The sequence below is a fragment of the Spermophilus citellus genome (genome assembly GCF_964194105.1).
Source record: "Spermophilus citellus genome assembly, chromosome: 13".
NCBI classification, from domain to species: Eukaryota; Metazoa; Chordata; class Mammalia; order Rodentia; family Sciuridae; genus Spermophilus; species Spermophilus citellus.
The window spans coordinates 55,280,332-55,305,784 of record NC_138193.1 but is presented as its reverse complement, the minus strand read 5'-3'; the positions used below and the strand labels follow the sequence as shown (position 1 = coordinate 55,305,784).

At 34.5% G+C, this 25,453-nt stretch overlaps 1 protein-coding gene across 3 annotated transcripts in view; it reads right to left on the bottom strand.

Moving 5' to 3' along the window:
- Window positions 1–25,453, bottom strand: part of EXOC6B (exocyst complex component 6B) — a 613,649-nt gene that overhangs the window by 212,732 nt on the left and 375,464 nt on the right. The window lies entirely within an intron of this gene.

The window sequence follows — 25,453 nt, the reverse complement described above, 5'->3', positions numbered from 1 at the left end:
TTAATAAAATTCCCTGTCCATTTTTTTCATTCTTTCTCTCACTCTTTCTTCCTCCCTCCAACCCATGGGGACTGCCTTATTTCATTTGGCATGATAGTCTCCAGTTTCATGCATTTACTGGCAAATGCCATGATTTCCTTTTTTAAAAAATATTATTCCAAGTATTTACCATATTATCAAATAATATTTATTATTATTTGTATTCTTGAGAACTGCCATTCTAACTAGAGCACTTACCTAGTGACTAAACATGTTGAAAAATTTTTTTCATGTATTTGTTAATCATTTGTATTTCTTCTTTTGAGAAGTGTCTGTTTAGTTATTTTGCTCATTTATTGATTCTCATTTTTTTGGTGTTTATTGAGTTCTTTGCATATTCTGGATATTAATGCCCTAAATGAGGAGCAGGTGACAAAGATCTCCCATTCTGTTGACCCTCCCTTCATGCTCTTAACTATTTCCATTGTTGTGCAGAAGCTGTTTAAATTCATGCTTTCTCACTTATTGGTTCTTAAATTTTATTTAATGTACTTTAGGAATTTTGTTAAGGAAATTGGTTCCTGGGCTGATATGCTGGAGAGTTGGTTCTACATTTCTTTTAGCAGTTTTCAGAATGTCTGGCCTAATTCCTAAGTCTTTGATCTACTTTGAGTTGATTTTCATGCAGGGTGAGAGATAGGGATTTCATTTCATCTTCTACATATGGATATCTAGTTTTACTAGTACCCTTTGTTGAAAAGGCTATCTTTTCTCCAATGTATGTTTTTGACAGCTTTGTCTACTATTAGATAATTGCATTTATGTGGGATTGCCTCTCTGTCTTCTATTCTATTCCATTGGTCTTCATGTCTGTTTTGGTACCAGTCTTATGCTATTTTTTAAAATTTTTAATATTTATTTATTTATTTTTTAGTTTTTGGCAGACACAACGTCTTTGTTTGTATGTGGTGCTGAGGATTGAACCCGGGCCGCACGCATGCCAGGCGAGTGTGCTACCACTTGAGCCACATCCCCAGCCCGTCTTATGCTATTTTTGTTACTACAGCCTTGTAGTATAATTTGTGGTCTGGTATTGCATTGCCTCCAACTTTGCACTTCTTGTTAAGGATTGCTTTGGCTATTCTGGATCTCTTATTTTTCCAAATGAATTTCAGAACTATCTCTTTTAGATCTGTGAAGAATGTCATTGGTATTCTGATGAGAATTGCACTGAATCTGGATAGTGTTTTTGTTAGTATGGCCATTTTGACAATATTAATTCTGCTTATTCAAAAACATGGGAGGTGTTTCCATCTTCTAAGGTCTCCTTCAATATCTTTCTTTAGTATTCTATAGTTGTCGTTGTAGAGTTTTTCTTTGCTGGAAGCCTTTTAATAGATGCTTCAGTTTTATTAATTGATATTGATTTATTTAAGTTTTCTCTATACTCATGTTTAATTTGTTTTTTTCTTTTTTTATTGGTTGTTCAAAACATTACAAAGCTCTTGACATATCATATTTCATACATTAGATTCAAGTGGGTTATGAACTCCCATTTTTACCCCAAATACAGATTGCAGAATCACATTGGTTACACATCCACATTTTTACATAATGCCATATTAGTAACTGTTGTATTCTGCTACCTTTCCTATCCTCTACTATCCTCCCTCCCCTCCCCTCCCATCTTCTCTCTCTACCCCATCTACTGTAATTCATTTCTCTCCTTGTTTATTTTCCCATTCCCCTCACAACCTCTTATATGTAACTTTGTATAACAATAAGGGTCTCCCTCCATTTCCATGCAATTTCCCTTTTCTGTGCCTTTCCCTCCCACCTCATGTCTCTGTTTTTTCTTCCTACTCTTCCTCACTGCTCTGTTCTTAGTTCCTCTCATTATATCAAAGAAGACACTTGGTATTTGTTTTTTAGGGATTGGCTAGCTTCACTAAGCATAATCTGCTCTAGTGCCATCCATTTCCCTGCAAATTCCATGATTTTGTCATTTTTTAGTGCTGCGTAATACTCCATGGTGTATAAATGCCACATTTTTTTTATCCATTCATCTATTGAAGGGCACCTGGGTTGGTTCCACAGTCTAGCAATTATGAATTGGGCTGCTATGAACATCAATGTGGCAGTATCCCTGTAGTTCACTATTTCAAGGTCTTCAGGGAATAGTCCGAGAAGGGCAATAGCTGGGTCAAATGGTGGTTCCAGTCCCAGCTTTCCCAGGAATCTCCATACTGCTTTCCAAATTGGAAAAGTTTGCAGTCCCACCAGCAATGTACAAGAGTACCCTTTTCCCCACATCCTCGCCAGTACTTGTTGTTGTTTGACTTCATAATGGCTGCCAATCTTACTGGAGTGAGGTGGTATCTTAGGGTGGTTTTGATTTGCATTTCTCTGATTGCTAGAGATGGTGAGCATTTTTTCATGTACTTGTTGATTGATTGTATGTCCTCCTCTGAGAAGTGGCTGTTCAGGTCCTTGGCCCATTTGTTGATTGGGTTATTTGTTATCTTATTGTCTAATTTTTTGAGTTCTTTGTATACTCTGGATATTAGGGCTCTATCTGAAGTGTGAGGAGTAAAAATTTTTTCCCATGATGTAGGCTCCCTATTTACCTCTTTTACTGTTTCTCTTGCTGAGAAAAAACTTTTCAGTTTAAGTAAGTCCTATTTGTTGATTCTTGTTATTAACTCTTGTGCTATGGGTGTCCTATTAAGGAATTTGGAGCCCGACCCCACAATATGTAGATCGGAGCCAACTTTTTCTTCTATCAGACGCAGAGTCTCTGATTTGATATCAAGCTCCTTGATCCATTTTGAGTTAACTTTTGTGCATGGCGAGAGGAGGGTATTCAGTTTCATTTTGTTGCATATGGATTTCCAGTTTTCCCAACACCATTTGTTGAAGATGCTATCCTTCCTCCATTGCATGCTTTTACCTCCTTTATCAAATATAAGATAGTTGTAGCTTTGTGGATTAGTCTCTGTGTCCTCTATTCTATACCATTGGTCCACCCGCCTGTTTTGGTACCAGTACCATGCTATTTTTGTTACTATTGCTCTGTAATATAGTTTGAAATCTGGTATCGCTATACCTCCTGATTCACACTTCCTGCTTAGAATTGCTTTTGCTATTCTGGGTCTTTTATTTTTCCATATGAATTTCATGATTTCTTTATCAATTTCTACAAGGAATGCCATTGGGATTTTGATTGGCATTGCATTAAACCTATAGAGAACTTTTGGTAATATCGCCATTTTGATGATGTTAGTTCTGCCTATCCATGAACAGGGTATATTTTTCCATCCTCTAAGATCTTCTTCTACTTCTCTTTTTAGGGTTCTGTAGTTTTCATTGTATAAATCTTTCACCTCTTTTGTTAGGTTGATTGCCAAGTATTTTTTTTTTTGAGTATATTGTGAATGTAGTGTTTTTCCTCATTTCCCTTTCAGAAGTATTGTTGCTGATATACAGAAATGCCTTTAATTTATGCGTGTTGATTTTATATCCTGCCACTTTGCTGAATTCATTTATTAGTTCTAGTAGTTTTTTTGTAGACCCTTTTGGGTCTTCTAGGTATAGAATCATGTCATCCGCAAATAATGATAATTTAAGTTCTTCTTTTCCTATTTTTATGCCTTTAATTTCTTTCGTCTAATTGCTCTGGCCAGTGTTTCGAGAACTAATATTGAATAGAAGTGGTGATAGAGGGCATCCCTGTCTTGTTCCAGATTTTAGATGGAATGCCTTCAATTTTTCTCCATTCAGAATGATGCTAGCCTGAGGCTTAGCATAGATAGCTTTTACAATGTCGAGGAAAGTTCCTGTTGTCCCTAGTTTTTCTAATGTTTTGAACATAAAGGGATGCTGTACTTTGTCAAATGCTTTTTCTGCGTCTATCGAAATGATCATATGGTTCATATCTTTAAGTCTATTGATGTGGTGAATAACATTTATTGATTTCCGTATATTGAACCATCCTTGCATCCCAGGGATGAATCCTACTTGATCATGGTGCACAATTTTTTTGATGTGCCTTTGTATCCGATTCGCCAGAATTTTATTGAGGATTTTTGCATCTAGGTTCATCAGAGATATTGGTCTGTAGTTTTTTTCTCTGAGGTGTCTTTGTCTGGTTTCAGAATCAGGATGATGTTGGCCTCACAGAATGAATTTGGCAGAGCTCCCTCTTTTTCTATTTCCTGAAATAACTTGAAAAGTATTGGTATTAATTCTTCTTTATAGGTTTTGTAAAACTCCGCTGTATACCCATCCAGTCCTGGGCTTTTCTTGGTTGGTAGTCTTTTGATTGCTTCTTCTATTTCATCCATTGATGTTGGTCTGTTTAAATTGTGTGTATCCTCCTGACTCAGTCTGGGCAAGTCATATGACTTAAGAAATTTATCGATGTCTTCACTATCTTCTATTTTATTGGCATATAGCTTTTCAAAATAATTTCTAATTGTCTTCTGTATTTCTGTAGCATCTGTTGTGATATTGCCTTTTTCATCCCATATGTTAGTAATTTGAGTTCTCTCTCTTCTTCTCTTTGTTAGCATGGCTAAGGGTCTGTCGATCTTATTTATTTTTTCGAAGAACCAACTTTTAGTTTTGTTAGTTTTTTCAATAGTTTCTTTTGTCTCAGTTTCATTGATTTCCGCACTGATTTTAATTATTTCTTGCCTTCTGCTACATTTGCTGTTGTTTTGCTATTCCTTTTCTAGGGATTTGAGATGAAGTGTGAGCTCATTTATTTGTTGGTTTTTCCTTTTTTTGAGGAATGACCTCCAGGCGATGAATTTCCCTCTTAAAACTGCTTTCATTGTGTCCCATAGATTCCGATATGTTGTGTCTGTATTTTCATTTTTCTCTAACAATTTTTTGATTTCCTCCTTTTATGTCTTCTGTAACCCATTGATCATTCAGTAACATATTGTTCATTTTCCATGTGATGTAGGATTTTTCCTTCCTTCTTTTATCATTGATTTCCAGTTTCATTCCATTATGATCAGATATTATGGTATTATCTCCACCCCTGTATATTTACTGAGGGTTGCCCTGTGGCATAATATATGGTCTATTTTTGAGAAGGATCCATGTGCTGCTGAGAAAAAAGTATATCCACTTGATGATGGTTTATATATTCTATATATGTCAGTTAAGTCTAGGTTATTGATTGTGATATTGAGTTCTATAGTTTCTTTATTCAACTTTTGTTTGGAGGATCTGTCCAATGGTGAGAGAGGTGTGTTGAAGTCACCCATAATTATTGTGTTGTGGTCTATTTGATTCTTGAACTTGAGGAGAATTTGTTTTATGAATGTCGCAGCACCATTATTTGGTGCATAAATATTGAAAATTGTTATGTCTTGTTGGTAAATGGTTCCTTTTAATAGTATATAATGTCCTTCCTTATCCCTTTTGATTAACTTAGTCTTGAAGTCGATTTTATTCGATATGAGGATGGCCACCCCTGGTTGCTTACGAGGACCGTGTGCGTGGTATATTTTTTCCCAACCTTTCACCTTCAGCCTGTGTATGTCTTTTCCAATCAGATGTGTCTCCTGGAGGCAACATATTGTTGGATTTGTTTTTTTAATCCATGTTACCAGCCTATATCGCTTTATTGGAGAGTTTAAGCCATTAACGTTTAGAGTTACTATTGATATATGGTTTGTACTGCCAGCCATGTTTGATTATTTATCTTTTTTTTTTAATTTAGTTTGTTTCTCCATGATTAGCTTTCCCCCCTGCCCTCTGTCATTACCGAGGCACTTCCCACTGATGGTTTTAGTTGTTGTTTTTCATTTCTTCCTCGTGTAGGATCTTCTCACTTTCAGCGTCTATGATGAAAAATCCGTTGTTACCCTTATTGGAAAATCCGTTGTTAACCTTATTGGTTGACCCCTGAATGTAATCTGCCTCCTCTTGTAGCTTTTAATATTTTAATATTTTCTTCTTGTTCTGTATATTGGATATCTTCATAACAATGTGTCTTGGCATTGGTCTACTGTGATTTTGTGTGCTCGGTGTCCTGTATGCATCTACAATTTGTATATCCGTTTCCTTTTTTATTTCTGGAAAGTTTTCTGTAGTTATTTCATTTAGCAGGTTACTCATTCCCTTGGTTTGAATCTCTGTACCTTCCTCTGACTCGTAAGTTTGTTTTTTTTATATTATCCCATATCTCTTGGATGTTTTTCTCGTGATTTTTTACCAGCCTTTCTGAGTTGGCTAGACTCTTTTCAAGATGATATATTTTGTCTTCATTATCTGACGTTCTGGCTTCTACTTGCTCCACTCTGTTAGTGATACTCTCAATTGAGTTTTTAATTTGCTTTATCGTTTCCTTCATTTCTAGAATTATTGTTTGATTTTTTTATAATCTCTATCTCCTGATAAAGATGCTTAACTTCTTCTTTTATCTGTTTATGTACTTCATTTTCAATGTGTTCTTTCACTGTTTGGATTTGCTGTCTCGTATCCTCTTTAAGGTTCCATTCCATCTGTCTAAGGTATTCCTTGAGTTCTTTATATGACCATTTTTCTGATGACTCTAGGTCCTCCTGAATATTTAGGCTGTCCTTCTTTGTTTGTACTTCTTTTCTTCCTTGCTTTTTTATGCTGCTCATGTTACTTCTTGTTCTGTTTGACTGCTGAGTTACTGTTTACTCTTATAAATTTATTTGATGCTTGGGAGGAAAGATATTAGAAGGGAAGGGAAGAAGTCACTAAAGAGAATGAGAGTAGGCAGGTAGAATTCAAGGAAGGGGGAATAAGAAAATTGAAAAGAAATGAAAAGTCAAAAGAGAAAAAAATACAAAATAAAGAAACAAAAAAATATTTTGAGAAAAAATAATGATAATAAAAATGAAGATTAAAATTTAAAAAAATAATAATAAAATTAAAAAATTTTTAAAAAATTAAAATCATTAAAAAAAGTTAAAGAACAACAACAAAAAAAATGAAAATGAAAGAAAAAAAACCCAAATTAAAAAAAAATAATATTAATAATAATAATAAATGCAGTCATAGAGTTCGATTAACTTCTCTTCCAGTAGGTAGAGCTGTGCCCACTGGGCCAAGCTTCTCCTCTCAATTGGTAGGAACCAATCACTGTACAGCAGCTCTTCCTCCCAGACTGGGCGGGTCTCCAATCCTGAGTGTCTAGGGCCTTCTCTTGTGTTCCTCTGGCCAGGCCCCGCTCACCTGTGACGCTCACCACAATACTGGCTACACCGCCAGGTCTGCTGCTCCTGGGAGCCCTGTTTTCATGAACGCCTGGGCACACTCTCCCTGTTTGCCTCCCTTAGACCCTAAGTTTGTAGAGCTTGGGGCTGAGAACCCCCAGCGAATTTGCTTGCCCTCTGGTAGCCACGCCCCCGGTAGCTGGTGCAACAGACCTCAGTTGTCAGTACTGGTGGGAGCGGTAGCCGGGAGTTCCGCCACTCCTGATTCCCTCGGTCTGGCTATCGCGCTCATGGGAGAGCTGGGAGGGGCCCTTACGGGAGAGCTGGGAGGGGCCCTTAAGGTTTCCCCGCTGTGTGAAGAGGGATGGCTAGGGGATTACACACCTGTCACCGCTGGTTTCAAAGAAGTTATCTCCTCCACCCGTGATGTCAGTTCTCTGCCATGGTGGTATCCCATGCAAATGGTGACGGTTTGTTCCCTTTGCTGGGTGACCAATGCAACGGGTGGGTCCTGACTGTCTCTCCAAAGCCCCGTTTCAATCCTGTGGCCACTGCCTATGAAGGCTCGGTTGGCTTTTATCTCTGTAAGTTCAGAAGGGCCGACAAGTTATTTCAGCAGGATCGTTAGTGCTGAGTCACGAGAAGTAGGCGAACCGGAGCTTGAATGCAGCCGATCCGGGCTCGGTGTATGTTCTGAGAGGCCCAAAGTGTTCGCCCCAGATCTACGTCAGCTCAGCATTGCCTAGTGATCCTGAGCAAACAGCATTTAGACAGTTTACGACTCCCTATGCCTGCGCAGCTGAAGAGGTTAGATACTTGATCTCTCCACGCCTGCCGCCATGTTGGATCCTCATGTTTAATTTGGGTAGCTCATATATCTCTAGGAATTTGTCAATATCTTCACAATTTCTAGATTATTATTATTGGAGTATAAATTTTCAAAGTCATTTCTGATGATCTTCTGAATTTTAGTAGTGCCTGTGGTGGTATTTCCTTTTTCATCTCTGACTTTGGAAATTTGAGCATTCTCTCTTTCTTTGGACTAGTTTGGTTAAGAGTTTATCAATCTTTATCTTTCAAAGAATCAATCCTTTGTTTTGTTGATATTTTGTATTTTTTAACTTTCAATTTCATTGATTTCAGTTCTGATTTTAATTATTTCCTGCCTTCTAATAATTTTGATGTTGGGTCATTCTTTTCTAGGTCATCAATATACTAATGTTAGATTATTTACTTGATATCTATTTTTTTAATGTAAGAAACTTTCCTCTTAGAACTGCCTTCATACTGTCCTAGAGATTTTGATATGTTATATCACTACTCTCATTTATTTCACAATTTTTTTTTATTTCTCCCCTTACTTCTTCTGCTATTCATTTATTATCCAAAAGCATATTATTTTACCTCCAGGTGCTGGAATGGTTCCTGATTTTCATCTTATCATTAATTTCTAATTTCATTCCATTATGATCTGATAGGATGCAAGGTATTATCTTTTTTTTTTGTATTTGCTAAAATTTGCTTTGATACCTAAAATATGGTCTATTTTATAAAATATTCCATGTGATACTGAGAACAAAGTGAAATCAGTCATTGATGGATAAAATACTCTATAGATGTCTGTTAGGTCCATATTAATTGTATTTTTTAGTTCTGTAGAATCTTTACTTAGCTTATATCTGGATGATCTATCTAGTGGTGAGGTGAAAAGTCACCCAGTGTAATTGTACTATGTAGCTGGGATTGTAGCTTGGTGGTAGAGCACTTGCCTAATATGTGTAAAGCACTAGGTTCAATTCTCAGCACTGCATATAAATAAACAAACAAACAAATAAATAAATAAATAAAAATTAAAGTCCATCGACAATATAAAATCTAAAAAAATTAATTGTATTATGTACTCAATTTGATTCTTAATATTGATAAGGGTTTGTTCTATGTATGAAGATGTACCATATTTTGGAGCATAAATATTTACATTCATTGGTTGTTGTAGGGTTCCATTAAACAGCATGCAATGACCTTCTTTGTCTCTTCTGATTAATTTTGGCTTGAAATCCACTTTGCCTGATATAAGAACAGCTAACCCTGCTTGCATACAAGCACCATTTGCATGGTATATCATTGTTCATGCTTTCCCCTTTAGTCTATGGAGGTGTTTGCCTGTGAGGTAAGTCTTACAGAGAGCATATTGTTATGTCTTATTTTTAAATCCAAGCTGCCAACCTATGCCTTTTGACTGAAGAGTTTAGACCATTTATATTCAGTGTTATTATTGATAGATGATTTTTATTTTCTACCATTTCAATGTATTTCTGATGTTAATTCTGACTTGATTCTACTTTGACTATACTTCTAACGTAATTCCTCCCTATGCTCGTTTCCACCTTTATTTTTCATTTCTTCTTCATGAAATATGTCATTTAGTATGTTTTATAGTGCAGACTTTCTAGTTGTGAATTATTTCAGCTTCTCTTTATCATAGAATGTTTTTATTTCATCATCAACTCTGAAGCTTAATTTTGCTGGATATGGTATTTTTGGTTAGCATCCATTTTCTTTCAGAGTTTGGACTATATCATACCAAGCCCTCCTGGCTTTAAGGGTCCGTCAAGAAATTGTTTGATATCTGGATTGATTTACCTCTAAATGTGACCAGCCATTTTATCTTGCAGTTTTTAATATTCTGTCCTTATTGTGTATGTTAATAATGTGTCTTGAGTGGATCAATTACAATTTTGCATATTTGGAATCCTACAAATCTCTTGTATTTGAACTTCCATTTCATTCTTAAGATCTGAAATTTTTCTGACATTAATTCATTGAAAAGATTGTACATCCTTTTAGTATGTATTTGGGAGCTTTCATCTACCCCAATAATTCTTAAATTTAGCTTCTTGATATTATCCCAATTTCTTGAATATTCTGATCATGGTCTCTTAACATCTTTTCTTTATGGTCAAGTTTATATTCAAGATTCTATACTTTGTTTCTGGGGTCTGAAAAATCTGTCTTCAAATTGGTCTAATCTATTGGTGATGCTTTCCATTGAATTTTTAACATGGTTTATTGAGTTTTTCATTTCCAGGATTTCTGTTTGGTTCTCTTTCATAATATCTATCTCTTTATTTAAGTTATCTTTCACTTTCTATGAATTCTTTCACTATTTACATCTTCTTTTAGATTGTAGAACTTTTTAAATGTGAACTTTCTCAAACCTTTGTTTGACATTTCTTCCATTGCAGTATTGATGGAGTCAGTTATAGGAGTTATTTAGATTATTTGGGTTGGTTTTTACCTTGCTTTATCATATTGTTTGTAGTCTAACCACACATTGGGATAGTAATCATGTCTTCTTTTGTACAAGGGACTACTTTGCAAGTTTCTTTCTCTTAAGAACCCAGGGTTGGGCAAATATCCACAAGTTGATACTTTAACTCTGTGTATGAACTCTGTTGATCCCAATATCAGCACTACTTTGAGCAATGCCACTGAAACCTATTTACTACAATCACCTCAGAGCCAAGCCTCACACTATTGAACTTTATGAAAAACAAATAAAAAAAAACGTGCTGATATTATTCTTCATAGATCCTCAATTCCAGGTATAAACTTATAGGAAAGTTCTGGAATGAGTAAAAAAAAATTAGTTAAAATTGCTACATTAAATGAGGGTTAAAAGGGTATAAGAAGAGAGATGAGAAGAAAAAAGAGAAAATAGAAAAGAAAACACACATCAATGTAGGAAGGTCAAACAGATGCATGATGGGTATTTGAGGTAACAGCAGATAATATAAGAAGGCACATAGGGAGTAGGAGAAGCTAGTATAAACTACAACTGGGAAAACAAAGATAGAAAGATTGATTCCAATTAATACTTTAAACCATTCAAAGAAATACATTCAAAAGGGTTGAAGGTACAACGCTTGCTTTTATGGTAAAAACTATCAATCAAGTTAAATATATATATATTTATATGATTAAAGTTGACGTTAGAGTTATTTATAGTAAACCATGCCAAGGTGAAGAAAATTCTTGTTGGTTCTTGGTTTGGAGTTCATTGGCATTTGGACATTTAGCATTTGTCCATCATATACTGGCTGTAGATTCCTCCAGAGACGCTGGGGCACCGGAACCACTTCCCTAGTTTCTATGGACCAATAATCAGCCAGTTTGGGTTTGTCAGTTTAGGGGCCTACAGCTATCCACGTGGTTGTTTATTGTGTGTAAGTGTTCAAGAGGAAGGCTTTGGAGTTTCCTGGTGATTACCATGGGTCACCATGTACCTGCTTCCCTCTACTGTATGCTTTTCATGATGGAATAGAACCTATTGGCTTCTATAAGCCAGGGCCTCTGATTATAGATCTTCTGCAGGTGTTCTCTGGTATAGAAGCATTCCCCTAGATGACACCATTCTCCTGGATACTGTAGAAAAGGAACTCAGTAGTTTACCAGTTTGTACTGCACTGGGTTATGAATGGCAGGTGCCAGTTCCCTCTCTCAACTATGACTAAATCAAGGTCCATCCAGTGTCCAAACTATGCCCTTTCACTCACCAGTTGTGACCCCAGGTCAGGATTAAAATGTGTCAGGCTGGGAGTAGTTACTCACTGCTACCTTGGATTAGGCAATTTTTCACTTTAACATACCTCCCTTTGGAAGCCATGGTTGCAAACCAGATGCCTTCTGCTTAAGTTTCCTGGGGTCCTCAGGATCTATGATCAAGGGAACAGTCCCTCTAGGCTTCTTAGTACTCAGGAAATTTCTCATCGTGCTTGCCTCCAACGTCAGTGCTCAGGGCTGGGGCTGGTGTGGACTTGATGAATACACTTTCCTCTGTTTGGGGGCCTATATCTAATTGCTCCATCTTTGCCTAGGTTCCTTGGAGGGTGTGTGGAGAGCCCAGTTAGGTCTACTTTCCTGCAGAGTTCTGCTCCATCCTATTCCCCTTGTTCTAGGTGAGGTGAGGAGGGTTTCAGTGATTGATTTTTTGTTAATAGAGATCCCTCTAGAAGTTCTTTCCAGCTGCATTCTTAAAGAGATCCCACCACAGAGGACTTCCTTCTGGTTTAATTTAAAGCTATATAGATGTGGAAAGATACCTTGGTGATTTAAGGTGGTGACTATTGGGTAAGGGCTCCACAAGATGGCTGTGAAGGCCTGACACAGCTTTCTTTTCATGATTTGGTTTTTAACCTGTTTGATCTGCTTCAAGAACATTGCTGTTCTTGTCATACTTTAAATTTTGTCTATTTTTCAAAATGTTTTTAAGTGGGTTAGCCTAAGAGCTTTCCCAATCATTCTTTCTCTTTCTGTTGTCCTCCCTCACCCCCACAATGGTTCAAGTTCTGTTTTCTACTCTGGTAACCAATTTTCAAGTCTTTCCAGGTATCAGATTTTATAATATTGAGTCTTAAAGTATTTATTTGTCACCCAGTTTTCAATTTTGCTTCTCCCTCACCGCCTCTTTCTGTGTTGTAAGGACATCCAAAATTCCTACCTCGCTCCCTTCCACCACCTTTTCTCATCATATAACTGTAATTTTTTTTGAGGGTGGTGTACTGGGGATTAAACACAGGGTGAACTGAACCACATTCCCAGTCCTATTGATTGATTGATTGATTGATTGATTGATTGATTGATTGTCTCACTAAGTTTCGTAGGACCTCACTAATTGCTAAGGTTGGCTTTGAACTTATAATCCTCCTGCCTCAGCCTCCAGAGCTCCTGGGATTACAGGTGAGCTCTACTGCACCAGGCACATTGCTGTGATTTTTAACTAAATTTCTTTGATTACTAAGAAAAGTCAAAAGTCTTTTCAGTGATTTGCTTGTCATTTCTGTTTCTTCTTTTGTAAAATATCTTCACATTCTCTCTCCATTTTTCTATTGAGCTTATTTTAGAAACTTGTAAGACTGAGATAATAAGTCTGTTACATATTTAATAAATACTTTCAGCTGCTGATGTCAAAATTCACAACTTTATGTACTATGCATTCAAAAACTTAGCTAATCATTCTTTTCAATGTGTTAGTAACACCTTACTTACTTAGTTTTGAATGATGATTTTTCCAGACATAGGGATCTTGATTGATGGTTCTTCATTTTTTTCTTTTAGCACTTTGAGATAATAGCTCACTACTTTCTGGTCTCCAAAATTTCTGAGATATCTGCTTCTACTTTTACCAAAGATTCTCCATATATGACAAGTCACTTCTTTCTTTCTGCTCTTAAGATTCTCTGTCTTTCAACAGTTTCATTATAATGTGACTTTGTGTGGATGTCCTTGAGGTCATCCAATTTGGAGTTGTTTTTTTTTACATTGGTATTGATGTTCTTCATCAATTTAGGGAATTTTCCAACCATGATTCCTTCAAATATTCTATTTTCCTCTTTCTGCCATTTCCTTTTAAGATTCCTACAGTTTACTAAATGGTGTTCCATAAGCCTCTAAGACTGCATTCATTTTTTTTCATTCTTTTGGTTTTATGGTCCTCAGACTCAGTAACTGTCATTGTCCCCACATGATATTGAATCATTCTTCTGCTTATTGGAATACATCTTTGAATCTTTCCAATTAATTTTTCCATTATTGGACACTTTAGTTCCAGAAATTGTCTATTTCAGGTTTTCAATTTCCTTATTGATATTTCAATTTCCTTATTGATATGGGTTCAAACCCAGACTCAGCAATGGCCAGGCACTAAGCAACTCAGTGAGATCCTATCTCTAAATACAAAATAGGGCTGGGGATGTGGCTCAGTGGTTGAGTGCCCAAGTTCAATCTCCACTGCTCAAAAAAATAAAAATAAATAAATAAATAAAAATTAAGCTGGGTGCAGTGGCAAGTTCAAGGCCAGCCTCAGCAACCCTGTCTCAAAATATGAAATATAAAGGGTTGGCAATATAGATTGGTGGCAGTATTGATTTAGTGCCCCTAAATTCAATCCCCAGTACTGCAAAATAAATAAATAAATAAAACTCCTAGTTTTCATTATAAATTCCTGTTGCTTTTCCTTTGTTGCAGATTTCGTTAAAAACTTACTTGCTTTTCATTCTTGCTAGATAAAAAAAAGTGTAAACATTGACACTGTGAATCCCTTTGATTATGATTTTACTATGGTTGGAATTGGAAAGTAGCATGGTAAGTGAAATAAATGTTTTCTGAATGTTTTCTCTGATATGTGGAAGCTAACACATAATAAGGGGGCAGGAGAGAAGAATAGAAGTTCATTGGATTAGATAAAGTGGAATGAAGGGAAGGGAGTAGGGAAGGAAATAGGAAAGGCAGTAGAATGAATCAGACATAACTTTCCTATGTTCACATATGAATATACCACCACTGAAACTCCACATCATGTATAACCATAGAATGGGAAGTTATATTCCATGTAGATATAATATGTTAAAATACACTCTACTGTCCTGCATATCTAAAAAGAACAAATTTGAAAAAGTATGTTTTTACCTATAATTTTGATTTCTTCTTATCTGACAAATTCTATAAAAAACTGTTTAATATGAAAGTATCTAATTGTCAAGGTTTCTGTTATTCAGATAATTTCATCTACTGTATCACCACGTTTGCTAGCATCACAATTTGAACCCATGTCATACAGACTCCGAAGTTTGAGCTCTTAACTAGCATATTCTAATACACTGATCCTGTTATTTGGCGCTCCATATTTTGTTTTATGGCCTGCATTTTATTATTTTTTTATTACTCTGTCTTTCCTTTGATCATTACATTAGAAAATTTAAAAGTTAGCAAGTTTTAGGTCTGTAAATGATGGTTTTGTGATCAAAATCAACATTAAAACACTCTAAAATGCCAGTAACTACAAGATGCACTGGTATTTTAGATGATCCTGAAAAAATAGTGCCCTACTGTAAGTCACTATCGATTGAAAAACATATGTCAATTTCTGAGATTTTAAAATATGAAATGTTTCCTAAAACTGACAAAATACACTAGTATGCTGAATCTACCTTCTATGTATACACTTCAAAAACAAACTTTCCCCCTGGGAAAGATGAAGCAATCACTATAATATGGCCTTTCCTCTACCCATGCCTCCCAAATCTCCATTTTGCTGCTTCTTCCTGTATTTTTGTCTCGGTTAATTATCATCCAATTATTATTTCCAAGTCATGTATCTTTAATTTAAAACCTCAAACACTGCATCCCTTTTTCCAAATCTGCTTGATTCTGTGTTTGACATATTAATTGCCAGTCCCTGTAAATGGTAATTTTACACTTGTGAAAACCTTCTGTTGAGTCACCTTCTTAGTGAGTTTTTAGCAAAAGTTCATACAGGTGATAATTTCTTGATCTTTAAATATCCACCTATTTTTTGATATTATATCAATATTATTACAGTATCACTTGGAGTCTGAGAAGAAAAATATGTTGCTTACTTGATTTTTTAAAACCATCGTGACTATTTTTCTTAGACTAGTCATGCTCACATAACTAGTAGATTGATGGTACAGTCCCCCTAAGTTCAATTAAGTGTCCCTAAGTTTTACTTTAAGTCTTTAATGCTTTTTGTTTTTTTTCTTGGTATTTAGTAAACCCTTTAAACCCATGGATTGAGGTTTTATTTTAGAAATAATTTTTCCTTCTGAAATAGATAAACCACATTTTTACTAATTGTTTTCATCTCTTTCTTTTTGCTTTTCATGTGATTTTCCTCACAAGCATTTCTTCTAAATTCATTAAGTTCACGAACTGCTGCATTATTCACTCTATTTCTCTCTGGATCAACTATGGTTTTAATTATTTTTGATAGCTTTACTCATCTCCCTGTGACAACTCTCCTTTAACCTTACTTTATTGTCCTTTTAATCTCTTAAATATCTTCCTTGATCTCATGTCCTAGAACCTATCATCATTTATATCTTCTTAAGATATAAATGTTGAAATTTTTTTCTTAAATTATTCTTTAGTTCCCTAAGTAATTCATCATCAAAATATATTCCTTATTTGCTTTTCATTTACCTTATTTATTTTGGTAGTAATTACACATAGGTCTAAAGTTATTTTGTCTTAGAAGGAAGACAATTTGATTATATCTATGAATTGCCATGAAAGGTGTGGTTGAGTTTTTCTGCTTATCAAGTCTTTTTTTTTTTTTTTTAATGGTACTGGGAATTGAATCCAGGGGCACTTAACCACTGAACCACATCTCCAGCTCTTCTTATTTATTTATTTTTGTTGTTGTTGTTGTTTTGAGACAGGGTATTGCTAAGTTGCTTAGGGCCTCACTAAGTTGCTGAGGTTGGCCTTGAATTCACTATCCTGCCTCAACATCCAGGTGTGTGCCACAGTGCTGAGCTATCAAGTCACAAGTAAGCATAGGAGAGATGACACAAACTCAAATATATTTTCTCCAAATATTTTCCTATCAAATTGAATGAATACTTTGTTCTGAGACAATGTCAAGTAACATGGAACAGTTATTTTAGATTTTTACCCATTACTAACCACAGAGACAGCAGCCTAACAGGGAGGATTTTTACAGAGAAGTCAGGATGAATAAATAAAGACAGTATAATATGACCTGCTGTCAGACCCACAGCCCGGAGCATTCTGTATCCTGAAGTTTGAAAGTTAGTCCCAATTTGATGTTTGCCTCTCACATTCTGAGAGCTTCTCTTTTTAAGTTAAGTGTACCTGACTAGGTCTTTCTGAATTTTCTTAGTTTGTATATTCTAGAATCTGCTTGAAATTGTGAATACTATGTATCAGCAATTGACATCTAACTCTGTTTGTTTTACAAATTATCAATATGTAGACAACAGTCTTCGCCATAAGTGAAGGTTACTCTTATGATTTCACTTATGGCCAAAGCTTATACCTCTATTTTAAGGTTCTTTCTGTCCTTTTCAAAGAGTGTTTCAAGAATGACAACTGTAACTGATGTGACACAGCAATCTGTATACGGGGTAAAAATGGGAGTTCATAACCCACTTGAATCAATCTGTGAAATATGGTATAATAAGAACTATGTAATGTTTTGAACAACCAACAATAAAATAATTAAAAAAAAAAAAAAAAAAAAAAAAAAGAATGACAACTGGCTTAATCAGCCATCAAACTCAACTTTCAAATGTTAATTTTTACATGAATTTCATGATTTTTAAATAACATTTATTAAGCTAAAATAAAGGTTATGAGATAATAGGCATTTAAAATTTGTGGTAATAATATATAAATTTTATGTTGAACTTGAGGTGTTCTAAGATGATGTCACTAATATAATTTCTTTAAGGCACAGGCAAAAAAAAAAAGGTTATCTTTACCTTTTTTTTTTTTTAGTGAGAGAGGAGAGAGAGAGAGAGAGAGAGAGAGAGAGAGAGAGAGAGAGAGAGAGAGAGAATTTTTAACATTTATTTTTTAGTTCTCGGCAGACACAACATCTTTGTTGGTATGTGGTGCTGAGGATCGAACCCGGGCCCCACGCATGCCAGGCGAGCGCGCTACGGCTTGAGCCACATCCCCAGCCCTATCTTTACCTTTTATTGATTCTGATGGGACTGTAATTTCTATTAACCTTTCTGAAAATCATCATGGAAGTCACATATCCTAAAAATCTCATTTGTTGCCTAGAAATATTCTGGTCATTTTCTGTAAAATTAACATCAGTTGTTTTGAATGGCTATTCCTCACTTACCCAAAATGAAGAAGCAGATAAAAAAAACTCAAGGTAATAGAAGATAGCCAAGACATTTTTGACTGATGGGAAATTACTTTAGGATATTAAGCCAATCTTATTAAAAACAAACTGGCCATATTAGAAGAAATATACAAGCACCAGGACAGAAAATGATTTCAGATATAAGCATAAAGTTGTTTGATATTTTAATAAACATATTACAATATAGATAAAAAGCACAGGAAGTCATACAACAATGCTAATCATCCTGTGAAATGTTACATGAACACCTATTTTAGAAAAACTTTCATGGTCATTATTTCATGAGTTCCAGTGATATTAATAATTCATCATTTTTATTTTAATTCAGACAGTAGAGAAATGGCTTTTAACTGGGAAGATATTTCTCTCCAGAAAAATTTGTAATATTTGGAAACATTTTTGTTTGTAGCCACTGGGGGAAAAAAGTGAGTGCCCTAGAAGCAAATGAGAGGTCAGAGATGCAGCTAAACCTACTACAGTTCACAGGGTAGCTTCCACAGCAAACAGTGCAAAGCTTGAAGAACCCTACTTCAGAGCCAAGACTGAAGAATAAGATGGAAGCTTACTTTAGCATGGTCTATTGCATTCTGTAGGCATTTAACAAACATTTCCTGAATGGAGAAATAATTAAGTTGAACGACACTGATTTGTATAATAAATTATAATTACTATGGAGCTTTCTAAGAAGACTATTTTCAAAGGACAAAATGTATTTGGAAGTATGCTATAATTGCATTAAAAGCCATACACACAACTAAAGACAGATAATAAATTTAAGAAGCCTACTTTTTTAAAACTTATTACCTGCTGACTTTCATAAGAAAGCAAAAGTAAACCATAGATGTAGCCTGGTCATCTAGGATTTTGGTCTTTGCTTCCAAATATGTGAGTGGAATAGATGATTCTGCCTACAAATCTTGAAAATTCTTTATGTTAAACGCTTGAGTAAAAAGATGTAAATGGAAAACAGAGCCTATAAAAACTCTTTAGTATCTTAAAAAGTCATACCAGAGGGAAAACTGAATTTTATAACTCACTTAAGATATCATGTCACTAGCAAACAAGCTCCATTAAAACAAAAAAGGAACCTTGGTTAAAGGGAAATCCTGCATTTCTCAATTAGCATTAAGCTATTCAAAGAAACTAAGCTGCCAACACTGCCAGTCTTATCTGTAAGAAATTAAATGCATTATGGTACTAAAGAGAAGAAACTTAAGGGCTGGGGATGTGGCTCAAGCGGTAGCGCGCTCGCCTGGCATGCGTGCGGCCCGGGTTCGATCCTCAGCACCACATACCAACAAAGATGTTGTGTCCGCCGAGAACTAAAAAATAAATATTAAAAATTAAAAAAAAAAAGAGAGAAGAAACTTTACACCCAGAGATTTGAGAATTAATTTTGGACCAACCAATCCATTGCTATAGAAACTGCCAAGTTATTTAGCCATAAGCAACTTAAGTTACCTTTCACTGTAAAACAGGAATACTGAAATCTACCTTGTGGGGTGCTATACATTATTATGATTACTATAAATAGCAACAAAGAACAAAAGATCAGATAATACACCCTGATTTAGTTTCCTAGAGCACTAAGAAGACCACAGTATCATTTTAAAGTTATTGGTTACTCTTATCCACAAAGAAACTCTTGATCTGTATATACTTTAGAGAATTGATATCTTGGATTCAGAAAAGATTCACTGACGAATTTTAAACAATTACTCTGATGACTAATATGTTAATTTAAATTTTGCTGCATATTAACTCCACCAATACTGGACACTGAATTAAGGATCTCCTCTTACCTGACATAACTATTAGAAACAGGTTTAGATGTAGCTCTCACTTAGATCTTTAGTGAGGGCAAATAATCAAACCTTCTAATAAATCTATTAATTGATATGTCTCAAACTATTGAAGTGACCATTGTTCCTAAAGGGAATCTTTAGGACAAGTAAATTCTAAATGCATCCCATATGATCCAGTCAGCAATACTTCAAATCACAACACTGTTATTTTCCCGCAGAGAAGAGATTTCATTATAACCTTACCAAGTAGAACATAACCAAGTACATATTAGGTACTCAATAATTAAATATTAATAATTTGAAAGCAGTGTGTTCCAAATCCTAGGAGGTCATGTTATTCTAAAGCTGTGTACATAACAATAAAATAGACTAAACAATTTTAAGGAAATTGAATTGAATTAGAACTTTATTGTACCAATTTATCTAAGGCTCTGGACAAATATACAGATATATCAAAAAATGGTAAAAAAAGTTTTCTTTTTAAAACTTTATTCCTGAACTTGCTACAAAAATCTAGGTAGTACTTGGATATGTATTATATTTAATATGTATTTCTCTTAGAGAAATGTATAGGCATTACATTTAACCATTATTACTAAAAAGCACTTGTTCAGTGCATTTCACAATGTAGAGGTTCAATGATTTCATTTTAGTGACTGCTGGACATAACATCTCTTTTTATATGAAGAAATAAAGGTAAAGGATTTGAAACTAATACTCCATTGAGCATTTGCTGGCAGAGTAATTAACATGTCACTTAGTTTCCTTTTACCTATATTCTATCTACCTACCTACCTATCTAACTCTATCTATCTATACCATCTATCGAAAGAGGCATACAGGTATAAGATGTACACACACACACACACACACACACACACACATTAAGAGTTGAATGGAGTCTTAGAAACAGTGTAAAAAGAGTGCTGGATAAGCAATCAGGAGATCTAAGGGTTTTTTGTTTGTTTGTTTTTGTTTTGCTTTGCCTTTAAGTAAATAATAAACTTGGATATGTCACCTAAGATCTTTGAAATTCATTTTTCTAATCTGCATGGAGTGAAATACGTTCAGCTCCAGGCTTATTACCACAGTAATATAGAGAAGCTACCATAATGGCAACTATGATTACTGTTTTGCTGTTTCCCCACAGACACACAGAAAGATCTCAATCAAAATGGATAAGTCCCTGGATCCAATTTAGAGGAGATAATATGTGTTCAGGAACACACATATATTCAATTCTATATTCATGCATGCCATGAATATAATATAACTAGATTGCAAGCAGAGAGTTTAAAAGTAGAAAACATCATTTTAAGCTGGAAAAGTGCCACAAACTAGAATTTATAAAGCCACTCAAAGTTAGGCAAACAACCATAGGATAAACAACCATCAGATAACTGGGCTATTCAAAAATGTGTTGTCAATGGATCCAAATTCAGAAAACTATTATCTTGTTCAATTAATTTTAAAATTTTTATCAACTAATGATCTTCTCTAATGAAAAGAATGCACAGTGAGGAATTTTGGAGGTTGTGTCCCCCCCGCTTTTTTGCCTCTAAATGTTTAGAAATAAATGAAAATATACTTCCATAAAACTTATCAATGAGCACAAGGCTTTCACTGGAAAAAAACATTTTAAAATGAATGACACATTTTCACAGTATTCTTTTCAGTTTGGGATCCCCCTCTGAGTTCCCTTTGGGAATCACATTCTTTCCACTGGAAACAGAACTATAAAGCAACTACCACACTGCACCAAACAACCTAATTAGTCTCTGATTTTTTTAATCCTAATCTATTACTTCCAAATGCAAAATTATGGTGTATTAAAGGGAAGGTAGTATCATTATGAGTAGACCCTAAAAGCAGAACACAAAATGCCTTGTATTAACCACTTTACTAAAATCAACTTCCTTTAATGTTTAATAGGCTCTCTAATTTTTATTGAACTATAATTCACATATGATACAGTATATCATTTTAAACTGTGAAATTCAGTGGATTTTAGAATATTCACAGAATTGTGTAGACATCAACACTCTTTAATTCCAGAACATTTTCAACACCTCAAAAAGAAACCATGGCCCCAATTATAGTCACCCTTTCAAAAAAAAAAAAAAAAAGATGCACAAACACACACACACACAATTTGTGGTCTTTTGTGTCTGGCTTCCTTCATTTAGCATAATGCTCTTAAGTTTCATTCATGTGGTACATTTTGATATTACAACACTTTTATGGATAAAATAATATTACATTCTATGGATTTAGTATATTGTGTTTATCCAATCATCAATTAATAAGACATTTGTGTTAACATCTAAGTTTACTATTATAAATAATGCTGCGCTACATTGATATAAAAGTTTGGTCAACAAAACTTTTTTAATACTTTTGCATGTATAGCCCATGTATAGTTATGTGGTAATTCTATTACCGCTTTCTAAGAAATAACCAGACTGTTTTCCAAAGTGGGGGTGTCATTTTATATTCACACCAGTACTGTATGAGGTCTAATTTCTGTACATCCAAAGCAACACTTTTTCTGTCTTATTTGATTTGTAGCCATCCTTAGCAGTATGATTTTGATGTGAATTTTCCTGAGAGCTATTAAAATTAAGCAAATTATTATATGCTTATGTGCCATTTGTACTATCTTCCCTGGAGAAATGACTGTTCAGATCTTTTGTCCATTCTTTAACAGGGTTGTTGAGATTAATTTACTGTTGAGTTGTAATCGTTCTTTATATATTCTGGATACCTCACAGTTATCAGATATTCAATTTGCAAATATTTTCTCAAATTAACTCTATTTTTGTAAGAATTGAACCCATAGTGGGTAGGAAACCTTATAAAAAGGAAGGCACCAACACTAGCAACTGGTTATTTGTCTTCACGAATTATCTGATGATTTTCATAAAGAAGGAGGTTAAGAACAACCAAGAGGATATTTCAGAAGACAAGAAACATTGGTTTGAGCATGGCACTGCTTGTAAAGACCTTCTTCAGAGGCAAAAAGGAGCTTAAATGTTTTTTAAACTTTAAAATGTCACTTGAGACTTATTCTCTTTCCTAGTATACTGCCTTCTCTTTCAATGTTTGATTCTTTATCTAATCTGGAGCCCAAGAAAAGTTTGACACATTTGTTAGTATCATGTATTTTGTAAAATGTCCTAGCCAACTTTATTTGACCTCAGTGAAAAAGAAAAAACAGGAAACAAGTTGTTGATGAAAAAAGAAATTAATTTACCCAGGATTTCTCCTTGGAAGTTTCAAAGGGATATTAAAAAAAAAAGGTACTAAGAAACTCCTATTTTAAAACCACAGAATTTAAGATTTAAAAATTGTTTAAACACATATTATTAAACTCTTTTAAACACCTCTACATAAAGAAGTTGGCCTTTAGAAAAATATTCCTCCTATAAAGACCATGTTTATTTCATTTTTGTACCTATAAAACTGAGCATAGTTCCTTGCATATGGTAGCCACCTAAGAAATACCCATTAAATTGAGATCTGTCTCTCAAACTGTTTTTAAATTACCTTGTAATACCATCAGATAGATATGATCTCCCTTCTATTTGACATGCCTTCAAATACCCAATGACACTATGCTCCCCAAACCTCTGAATTTCTTTCCCCCGCAAAACCCAATCACATTGTAACTCTCTTCATTAGGAGCTCCAGTATATTAATGTTCTTTATAATGTTTTTTATAAGAATTAAACACAAAATATTAGGTGTGGCTTGAATGAAATAGAGCAGAAATTGAAACATTGTGGCCCTGATGCCAGAAATTATACTCTTATTAATGCTATCTAAATATTATCTGCTTTAGAAATTATATTTCACCAGTGACATCTATTGGTCTTCTGCATTCCCAAATTTTAGTCACATGATAATGAGCTGTGCCCTCACTTATTTGTACTTACAGAGTTGATTTTCTGGATCTTACAGATTACATTTATGTTCCTTGCATTAGCCTTCTCCTTTCAAACTTTACTACTGGCAACTTACTGTCGATATTCATTATCATTCACCAGAAATATTAGAATGCTTGCAAAATGATTTCTGTATCGTAATTCATTTTTTACGCTATTTCACTCATTAAACTAAAAAGTGATTCTCCTTAAACATAATTTGATCAGCAATTTCCTGTACTCATTTATCTATCTACATTATTTTCATCACAGAGCCCAATTTCCCAATTGTGATATTCAAGGTTATTCTTGTTTAAGGCTCTTCCTGTCCTCCTAACTTTCTATTCTATAACACCTCAATATACACTCCTTTATCGATTCTAAAATCGCCCTGATTGGTTTTATTCCTCTGTTTCCTCACATGCCTTGTACCTCTGCCTACTGCCTACTTATCCTTTCTCTTCTAACAGATGTTTATCAGTCTATCAAACTTATATAATTGTTTGAATTCTCATCTTTTAAAAAACATAATTATGTTTGTCTATCTTTAGCTAGAGCGGAGCATCTCTATTCATTCAAGACAATGGGATTCAATTTGTATAATTAAGCAGTTGTTTGCAAAATAAACTTATGAAGATAAAGGTAGAAGACAATATAAGTATAAACACTATACAGCAATGGGCCCTTATTCAAGGGGATATCTTCTAAGATACAAGTGGATGCCTGAAACACTGGACAGTACTCAATTCTACATATACAGTTTTTTCCTGTCGCTACATACACATGATAAAGTTCCATTTATAAATTAATAGGTTATCAAAAATAATTAGTAATAAATAGAATAATGATAACAATATACTGTAATAAGTTACATGAATTTAGTCTCTCCCTTTCTACCTCTCTCAAAATATCTTATAGAACTATGCTCATCCTTCTTCTTTGTAATGATATAATACAATTCTTATGAGGCTAATGACCTATTGCTCCATTTTGATGAAGCAACAGACAATGAATACCTGAACATGATACTGCAATAGTTGATCTGATAACCTAGATGGCTATAATTGACTACTGGACACATATGACACGGATATGCTCTACAAAAAGATGATTTCATGTCCTGGCCTAGACAGAATATGGCAGTGACAAACTTAATCACACAACTCAGAAGACAATTTAAAACTTATTGCTTATTTCTGGAATTTTCCATTTAATGTGCTCTGATAATCTTTGAATACAGATAACTGAAACCACATCAAGTAAAACTGTGGAATAGGTGAAACTACTGTATTTGTAGCAATAATTTGTGATTGAATGTTTTAGATATCTATTACCATTGTTTCCCCATTAACAAAATGAGGAATAAGCTAACTGAAAAAACATACTACTTAGACAACTAAAATAGCAGAAGATAAAAAACATGAAAGTAGAATATGAACATTAGAAAAATTATGTTATATTATAAAAATAATGGTTTGGAACATCTTACTGAATCAAATATTCAAACTTAAATGGCTCAAATATAAGTTCTCTATAAATATATAGTGCTGTGTTAGAACAACCAGACAGGGAGCTAACTGAAGATCAGTGTCAGCTTCCTCACTGCTTTGGTTGAGATAGTTATTGTCATTGTGGTATCTGAGAAGATGGCTAAGGCTTTTGGAGAGATACAGAGTGTCATCAGCATTCTTTAACATATTCACAAGTCCAAAAGAGTCATATGACATTTCATTGAGTTCAATTGTGAAATAAGAGAAAGGCACATATTTGCAAGTCTACTGTTTCACTTATAAGCAAAATTTACCTCAGCTCATATTATAAAGCTTTTAGAAATCTTAACTAGAG